Here is a 10,318-nt window from a genome sequence, read left to right on the forward strand (position 1 = left end):
GCTTCCTTAAATGTTGGTTTTCCTCCTGCTTCCTTAAATGTTGGTTTTCCATTGGGTCTGTCACCGGCTCACTTTTTCTTCTCACTCTGCCTGGGCAATTTCATGTGTTTACCCATCTAGTTTCCACTCATATGCTGATGACTCCTAAATCTTAGCTCCTTTCCCAGAACTTCCAACTAGGCACCTCCACTTGAATGTCCCATGGGTGCCTTCTGCTCAACATACCAAAAACAACATAGCCTCTCTCCACTCTGCATTCCACCCCCAACTCCCCTTAACAGATAGACTTTTTCTGTATTTTCTATCTTGTTTGTTGTCACCACCAACTCTGAAAGCCTATTTCTCCCTCATCCCACACCTAGTCAATTCATAGTTGCTGCTAGTTTGATGTCCTAATTATTTCTTGATTCACCTCCATTACAGCCCTGATTCTGTCACAGCCTCCTCATCTCTCACCTGGCCCACTGCAACAGTTTCCCTGCCCACACACTTGTCCCCCGCTGAAACTCATGCCCAACAAAGTGGCTAAATTATTTAAAAATAAGAATCGGATGACCTTTCTGCTATTTAATATTAATCAAAGGTCTCCTCCTACCAGAAGAAGGTATGGTTAAGAAGCCTCCTGAGATCTGCTCTTTCGCTGTCTTGCTCTTCGCGCTACAGCATCAGACCCCAACAGCCTGTCCTTCCCTCTGCTAAACTGCACTGCCCTCCTCCACCCCTGCTCCCTCAGTACACTCCTATTTGTGCTGTTTTTCCACATGTCCTATGGGATCTTCATATATAAGTACAGTATGTGGAGTATATAGGTATATGTGTATTTGGATGGATAGCTTTCACTATACTGCTTTTTCTTTTTTTAAATTGAAGTATAGTTGATTTGTAATATTATATTCATGCGTACAGCATGTGATTCAGTATTCTTACAGTACACTGCTTATTTTTGAGAGTTGGGACTATGTCTTAATTGTCCAAATATTCCCAGAGCCTAGCACAGTGCCTGGCACAGAGTGGATGCTCAATAAATGTATGTTAGACTAAACTGAACTTGTATACCAGACTAACCAGTCCTAACTTTTGAAGCAGCCAATTTAAATAGATTTTGGTGATTGGTATCTATCTGTTGACAGTAAATTTCTTGCCTTTGTTTGTTACTGTTCTAGAATGGATGGTGGCTAAATTGAAATAATCTGCAGATAGACTTGGGAGCATTTTGTTCCTGAACTAGGTTAAAGGCAATGAAAATGATCTAGATTTGGAGGTTCATATTTGCTGGTTTTGGAACTAAAAACTTTACTGAGTTTAAGATAAGAGTGTCTTGATCTTCTGCGATTGCATCAAAGTATCCTATATTATTTCAAAAACAATTTTTATCAAATGATTTAGAGTTAACTAAATATTTTGATGAAAAGTCCAATTACATGTATCAGTGCTTGCTTGAAAACAGTGTGATTCTGCAGAAATGAAATAAGGTTTTAAAAAGTCTGGTTTTTTTTTCTTTTTAAGTATAAAAAGTGAGTTGATTCCACCTCAAAACTATCAATTTCATAAAAGATAATGAAAAGCTGAGGAACTATTCAAGATTTAAAAAGAGACCAAAGAGATGGGCTGTAAGGAGTAAGGTATAAAAAGAGTAAATGTAAGGTATGATCTTGGATTGGATCCTAGTTGAGGGGAAAAAGTTACTATTGTGACAAATTTGAATATGGATTGTATATTAAATTTAAAAATTGTTTCTAGATCAAATTTCTTGAATTTGATCATTTCACCTTGGTTATATAAGAGAATATCCTTATTTTTAGGACACATTCTGAGGATTTTAGAAGTGAAAGGCTATGTTCTCTGCAAAGTATATCAAATAATTTGGAAATATAAATAATTAAATAAGAACAAGTATGTGAATATATGATGTGCGTGTGGAGAGAGATAGAGAGAATGATAAAGCAAATGTGGCCAAATGGGAAAAAATACATATGATAAATATAACACATAGAAGTTTACTATTCAATGGTAAATACACTGTAGTATATTCAGACTGCTAAGTAAAATGGCTGAGGGTGAATCTCAATAAACAAAATATTGAGCAAAAGGAACTAAATGCCAAAGGATAAATGATGTATGATTCCATTTATATAAAGTGCATTTATATTGTTAGCAGTCAAGAGAGTGGCTACTCTTGGGGATGAGGGAGCAGTGACTGGAAGGATCTCCTAGGGATTGTTTTGTTTCTTGATCTGGGTGCTGGTTATGTGGGAGTGTCCAATTTGTAAATATTCTGCACACATTTCTGTACTTGTGTTATACATAAATAACAAGTGTCAGTACCAAAGTGCATTGATTATCTGTTTCTGCATAACAAATTACTCCAAAACTTAGCAGCCTAAAACACTCACACTATTTCTGAGGATCAGGACTCCGGGATCAGCTTAGCTGGGTGGTTCTGGTTCAAAGTCTCCATGAGTTTGTATCAGCCAAGGCAGGCTGCTGTCATCTGAAGGCTTGACTGGGGCCAGAGAATCTACTTCCAAGATAGCACTCTCATGCAGCACTTAGCTAGAAGTCTCAATTCCTCACTTGCTGTTGATAAGAGGCCTCTGTTCCTCATCACACTAACCTCTCCTTATGGCTGCTTGAGTGTCATCACAACATGACAGCTTCCTTCCCTAGAGCAAGTGATCCAAGAGAGAGCAAGAAGAAAGTCACAATGCTTTTTATGACCTAGTGTGAAAAGTCACACTATCACTTCCACCATATTCTATATATTAGAAACAAGTTGTGCTGTACACCAGAAATTGATACATTATAATTGACTGTACTTCAATTAAAAAAAAAAGAATCTCTGCCCCCCAAAAGAAACAAGTTGCTGAGTCCAGCCCATGCTCTTTAAGGAAGAAAAGAAAAATCTTATGGATGCATTTAAAATTTTTTTTTTTATTTTGGCAGGGTAGGGGAGGTAATTAGGCTTATTTATTTTTAGAAGAGGTACAGGGGATTGAACCCAGGACCTCATGCATGCTAAGCATGTACTCTACCACTTGAGCTATACCTTCCCTCCTATGGATGTATTTTAAAACCACTACACTAAGTTTATCTGGAAATTATGTTAAAGAATTTGGACTGGCAATCTATACATTATAAAAAATAAAGACAATGTATCAACACATGGGAAATGAACAATTTTACTAATAACAGTATACACAGTTAAACAACAAATACTATGCATTTGTTCAATTATTTAGTATATGTCAGTCAGGTCTAAGTGCTTTACATGTATCCTTTTTGTAATCTTCACTATCACCCTTTGATGTAGGAACCCATCCTCCCTATTTTACAAATGATGAAACTGAGGCTTAGTGAGGTAAAATGGCTTGCTCAAAGTTACAAAGCTGGTTGTGATTACAGTACTGTTTTTCATTATTCTGTTATTCTCACATATCTTCATATCTTAAAGTACCAAAATAGAATTTTAGTTGAGGAAAAAACGTTCTTTCAACATTGGAAAGAGAAATCTGAATTCTGAATCATTTATAAATGAGGTATAGCCACATTAAAATTTTGAACACACAAAGGCTCATTTATTTATAAAGCATTGTTGCCTTCTACAGACTTCAAGAGGAGGGACAAAACTGTCAAATGGACAAACTTCTATTACAAGAGTAAATTTTTTCTTAGAATAATAATTACAAGAATAAAACAAAAGACACTGTTTAAAGTGCTTTTGAATAAGTAGAATTAGAAATAGGACAATATTAAAATTAGTATAGATCCCTTACATCAAAATCTCAATCTAGATTAAAAGAAATTAAAGATGGGTACAAATCAGAAATTTTCCACTGGGTAGTGGGAGAGCATAGCTCAAGCGGTAGAGTGCATGCTTAGTATGCATGAGGTCCTGGGTTCAATTCCCAGTACCTCCTCTAAAAATAAATAAACCGAATTACCTCCCCACACACACATGCCAAAAACAAACAAACAATAAAGTAAAATAAAATAAAATAAAATAAAATAAAATAAAATAAAATAAAATAAAATGCTGGCTTTAAAAAAGAAATTTTCCATTTGAAACAAAAACTAGAGCTTCCTAGAAATTAAAAGAAAAAAAAAACATATCCACCTAGAGAAACAAAAATATTTGTTCAAAAAGATCTCAAAGTTATCAAATAAGAGATTATTTGAACAAGAAATGAGTCAGGAAACTATATTTGAAGTTAGATTTATAGCCATCTCCTCACAGTCTTTTGAGTAGTACAACTCCAGAAAGAGCTTTTTCAAGCAGCTAGAAAAACTGGCACCAAAAATACATTTACAACAATGACATCTTAATATACTTCTTTGAGAGATCACTGTTTTTAAAAAGAACAAATAATTTTATTTTCCATTACTTATAATTACATTTTACTTTTATAGGTGTTTAGTTTTTTACTTTAAAATAATATTTTCACTTCTATGTGAAATCTAAAACAATTACACAAAGGAACATATTTACAAAATAGAAACAGACTCACAGACATAGAAAACAAACTTACGATTACCGAGGGGAAAGTGGGGAGTGGAGGGATAAATTGCGAGTTTGGGATTTGCAGATACTAACTACCACATATGAAACAGATAAACAACAAGGTCCTACTGTACAGCACAGGGAACTACATTCAATACCATGTAATAGCCTATAATGGAAAAGAATATGAAAAGAAATATATATGTAACTGAATCACTATGCTGTACACCAGAAATTAAAACATTGTGAACCAACAATATTTCAATAAAAATAATAAAATAAAAATAAATAATATTTTATTAATTTTATATGCTAACAATTTATACTAAAATAATAATGTTTATTTAACATTCATATTTTTTTAAACTTACATTTTTACATTTAGTTGTGTGTGTATATATGTGTTTCTTTCAACGATATTAAGAAATTTTACTTTTAAAATGTTGAACATTTGGCTTTAAAAATAAATTATTATTTCTGTAAAATAAATACTGAAATACCAGTGAAGTCCTTTTGCTCTGATCTGTCAGCCTCTAACAGCAAATGTGATTGGCACTGTGATCTGAACTCACTCAAAAGAGCTGCAGTTTTACATTTCATCTAAATTAGGGTTTCTCCACTATCGACTATATGTGCTATTGACATTTTGAGCCAGATAATTCTGTTGGTAGTAATAGGGGCTGTTCTGTTCATTTTCAGATGTTTAGCAGGATCCTTGGCCTCTGCCCCTTAGATGCCAGTAGTACCTTCCCCCCTACAATCCCCCTCTCCCATAAATGTCCCCTGGAGGCAAAATTGCCCCCAGTTGAGAACCGTTGATCTAAATTATACTGCCTCCTGGCTACACAGAAAGAATACTAAATTAGAGATCAAGACATGAGTTTGAATCCTAGTTTTATGAGCTCCATATAATGTTGATAAGCACACATTTAAAATAATACAAAAATTACCTGGCTGTTCAGCTTCATGTCTCTAGCCATTTCCTCCTCTAATTTGATAGTCCAACCACACAGGTGTTTATAAGTCTTTCTCTTGCCTCATTCCTTTGCACCTGTGTCTCTCTCAGTCTGGAACACGGTTCCCTACTTTCCACTTGGCCAACTCTGACTCATTCTTCATGACCAGGGTTATATTTTCTTTCCCACTTTTCTATGTATTTATCTTTTTTGTTCTGCTTTCTAAAATATTTTCTCACTTTTACACTGCAACCAGTCTTCTGAATTTTTAATTTCTGTGATTATATTTTTTATGTCTAAGCACTTTGTTTTCTGAATATCCCTATTTATAGTTTCTTGCTCTTGTGTGTTAGCGGAAAAGCCACTCTCTGAAGATATTGTACTAGTCATTATGAGTATGTTATAGTCATTATATTATTAAAAATATAGGTACATTAATTATATTTTTATGTTCCCTGTATTGTCCCTGTAAATCCACCTTTACATTTGTTTCTTTATTTTGGTCTGTCTTTCATGATGGAGACTTCCCGCAAACCCTAGTTTGCTCCAACATACTCTTAAAGGTCAACTGAATGCTCTCTAGACACAGGTAAGACTGATTGGTTGGCATCTTCCCTGTAGGGTGACTTGGCAGAGAGCCATTTAGTTGGGAATCCCCAAATGCCAATATCCATGGATCTTTTGTTTTAGGCTGGTCAGTTTCCCTGGAGAAGAACTCAGCAATCTCCAGCCTGGGAAATATAAACTTGGGCACCTGTGCTCTAGAAACCAGGAGGGATAAGGCTGTGGTTTCACCTCCTCTCCCTAAGTCCAGGGTCACTCCAGTTCACTCTTTCTAGAGAGAATGCCCCTGCCTTCTGTTGAGGTGGAACAAGTCCAATCACCTGGCTGCTCAGGTTAGAGGAGGAATCTGGGAATACAACAGCTCCTTATATAGATTTTAAATTCATCCTTCTGTTTTCAGCCTCATCCTTCCATCCCACCTTCAGAGGTACTTGCTGCTTCCCATCCAGAGCCTTTCTAAGGCTCTACAATCCAAACTGGCTCATTCCTTGTCATTTAGCACTTAGGTTTCAGCTTTCTCAGATCCCTAGTCATCCCTCTTCCTTTAGCTTTCCATCTTCCAAAGTATTTTTGTCCTATCTCCATGAAGTCTTTCTTCTTCTGTTCTCTTTATTTTATTGTTATTTTAGTGGAGTTTGAGAAGGGAGCAAACAAAATGTGTGTTTAATCTACTATATTTAACAGAAAGTCTTTTTTCCACCTTCCTAGCCTCTTGTGCACTCAGTCTTCCTCTGTACTCTACCTGCGATAATCTGTAACATTTGTAATGCTCTCCTATGCCCTTCCTGTGGCTGGAATACCTTTGGCATCTTGTCTGCCTGGAGAGCTCTCACTGTCTCTCCCCAAACTCACTTCCAGGCATTACTGGCTCCCTTTTCTGTGTAGCTATAGCTCTACACATACATCCATTAGAGCATGGTTTCCAAACTGAGGGTCATGAAATCAGTGGGTCATAAAATCAATTTAGCGGTCCTTAAATAAAATTTATTTTATATTTATATACTAGCATGTAAGATACATTTTGTGCTGTGGGTCAAGGTTGAATAAGTTTGAAAGCCATTGTACTAGGGCACTTTTCACTTTGAATTAGTTCTTTATGTATCTTTACTATTAGACATTGAACAACTAGGGGGTAGAGACCATGAGTTACTCACCTCTATGCCCAGGGCCTAGTATAAGGTCTGGTAAGACTTGGTCAATATTTAGTGGATGGAATCAAATATATGTGAAATCACTCTGTAACCTATAAAATCATAGAAATTTGAACTATGTGTCTAAACTAGGAGTCTATGATTAATTCACAGAAGATCTAGGGCACTTAATGACAAGTGACTGAGTATTGTTGCAAAGATTATACATCACATACCTGAGAAAGAAAGGCAGACCTCAGCGAAGGCAGAGAGCTATGCTGGTCTCCTAATGTCCTGGGGTCTGAAGTCAGTTCCAATCAAAGAGCTTCCCTATCCTGGTTATCTCACTTAGATATTTAATTATGTACATTGCTCTGATAAAGTGTTTGATTATTGATAACCCATGGAGAGAGTTAGGATTTTCCACAGTCTGAGAAAACTACTACTTAAGATTCTTCTTTTCAGTTGTTAAGGAGGTTATAGAGTCCATCTAGGGGAGACAACACTGTATAATGAAAGAACACGGGATTTCAGACAATGCAAAAACCTGGGTCCAGATCCCATCTCTATAAGCAAATAATTTCATCTCTCTCAACTTCAGTTTTCTTATCTGCAAAATAGGAATACATAATATTTACTACAAAAGGTTTCCATGGGAGATTTAAATAACTAAGATGTGACTAATGGTAGCACAGGACAGTCAGCAAAACAGTTTATCTTTCCGTAGTGTGCACTGTTTCTCCGAGAGTCAACTGAGGAGGAGGAAAACCTCTAAACATATACCATTAAACTAATATTCGAGGAGAATTAGGCCCGAGATACCCTTGCTGACATCCTCACTTTAACCTTGTCTGCTTGAAACTGGCTGCAGCTGAAGTAAGAGGCATCTGGCAGTGACTCCACCTGCTGATTCATAGAGGAGCTGATTTCTGCTGTTCCTGTGGGAGGCTGCAGCTCAGCTACGACAGCTGAAGCACAAAGCTGCTTAGCAGGTCTGCATGTGCTTTGTTGGTCTATAATAAAAGAGATTTAAGCCATGCTCAATTGTTAATTGATATCTTCTGACACAGCTTGTTCAATGTGGCAAGTGTTATTGGATTTCTCTCAATGTTATCCTTTATTCCGGGAACAAGGAATATACATCCATACCCTGTATTAGGAAGAGGTGGCTTTGGTATGTTCATCATCCTTTATAAATCTTGGGAAGCTCCTGGGCTGCTGATCAGCATGGACAGCTTAATCTGGACTATAACTCATCAGGAAAAGTTTTACCTGAGAACAGAAAGGCTGTGAGGGCTTCATTTTCTCTTGTGGTCTCTGAAGCAAGTCTGTCATGGCAGTTAAAACATTCTGGCTCATGGAGGTTCGGGTATAGCTCAGTGATAGAGCTGCATCAATCTCTAGTACCTCCATTAAGAAAAATAAGGAGGGGGAGGTTATAGGTCAGTGGTAGAGCACATGCTTAGCATGCATGAGGTCCTGGGTTCAATCCCCAGTACCTCCATTAAATAAAACAAGTAAATAAAAACCTAATTACTCCCCCTGCAAAAAAATAAATAAATAAAAGAAAATAAGTAAATAAACAAACCTAATTACCTTCTCCCACCACACACACACACACACACACACACAAAATCATTCTGGCTCATGCTCAAGAGAGAGCTCCAAAGATTTTATTTTTAGGGTTCTCTAAGCCTTTGGTTATCTGAACATTTGTGAAGTGGGAGTAGGGAGAGAGGCAGCATTTATCTTTGTTTAGTCTATTCCAAACAAGGTTCTAAAAACTGGAAGCAGACAGTTCTAAAGCCATCAATGTAGAGAGAAAAATAATTAATAAATAAAATTCTTAAAACCAAATGATTATAGTTTAACATGAAAAAAATTATTTAATATCAGACAGTTATATATTAAAACAAAATAAGTATTTACACAGCCCTGGAAGTCATTTAAAATTAAAAACAAGTAAACAGGATATTAAAGCACAAAATATAATATCACTATATCAGGAGTCTTTCCAGAGCCTTGAGGGGAAGATCTCTAAAGTGACTGGGAAGCTCAGTGATTCTTCCACGGCTACCACCACAGCCACCACCATATGTAGACAATACACCAACAAAAAGTTCCAACTGGGTGAATCAAGTGTTCATTTTTATTAAGATGAGCTGCCACAATAGGTGTATCACAAAGGAAGCTTTGGTTTGCAAAATGTAGATTGCTAACCAGAGGCTAGATGTGGTATCCTGGGGGGTTGGTTAACTTATCAATGACCCTGAATCTTTTCTTCTCTGCCATCTTCAGCATGTTGACTTGTCTTCTCGGCTGGGCTCCACTATGGTCACAAAATGGCTGCCTGAGTGCTAGATGTCACAGGTAATGTCCAGAGTAGAAATAAATAGATTATCTGCACATATAAAAGTTTTATTTAAATAATTTAAATTATTTAAATAATTAATGAGGGAACTGGTAAAGAATACCTAAAGTTGGTTTTGAATGTTTTCAGGAAAGAAATGTATACATACCAATAAATTTAAAAAAATTGCTAGGTTAGATACAAAACTGAGTAACATTCCACAGGGCTAAAAAATGACACCTTTTGGGTTAATGTTTCTTCATGACTATATAGGAAAAACATCTTGTCAATTTTCTACAGGTTCATATTGCAGAACTGTAAACACTATGCTTTTATCAGTAGTGGATTGCTAGTCAAATAGACTGTAAGAACAGTTGCATTCCCAAGAGTATCAGATGAAGGTCAAGTTGGCTTATTAGGAAAACTCTAGCATTATACTTAAAAAAGAATGATGGGGGAGAGTATAGCTCAGTGATAGAGTGTATGTTTAGCATGCACGAGGTCCTTAGTTCAATCTCCCAGTATCTTCATTAAAACAAACAAACAAATAAATATCTAATTACTACCCCCCCAAAAAAAACTTAAAAAAAATAAAAAATGATCATCATTTTGTCTTTTTTTAAAGTTTGGGATAAATTTTTCTTTCAGATACAAATTGTTTTACATGCCTTAACAAAGGGGAATGAGGGAAGTTTAGTTAGCTAAGGGAAGTTGGGTTTTTTCCCAAACTGAAGTTTGTAGCCCCTTAATGGGATGGTGGGATGGAAATCAAAGTAGTGTATGGTAAGTAGCATTTTAAAAAAGTGAAATGTAACAGAAT

Source organism: Camelus ferus, chromosome 5 (assembly GCF_009834535.1).
Source record: "Camelus ferus isolate YT-003-E chromosome 5, BCGSAC_Cfer_1.0, whole genome shotgun sequence".
Lineage (NCBI taxonomy): Eukaryota > Metazoa > Chordata > Mammalia > Artiodactyla > Camelidae > Camelus > Camelus ferus.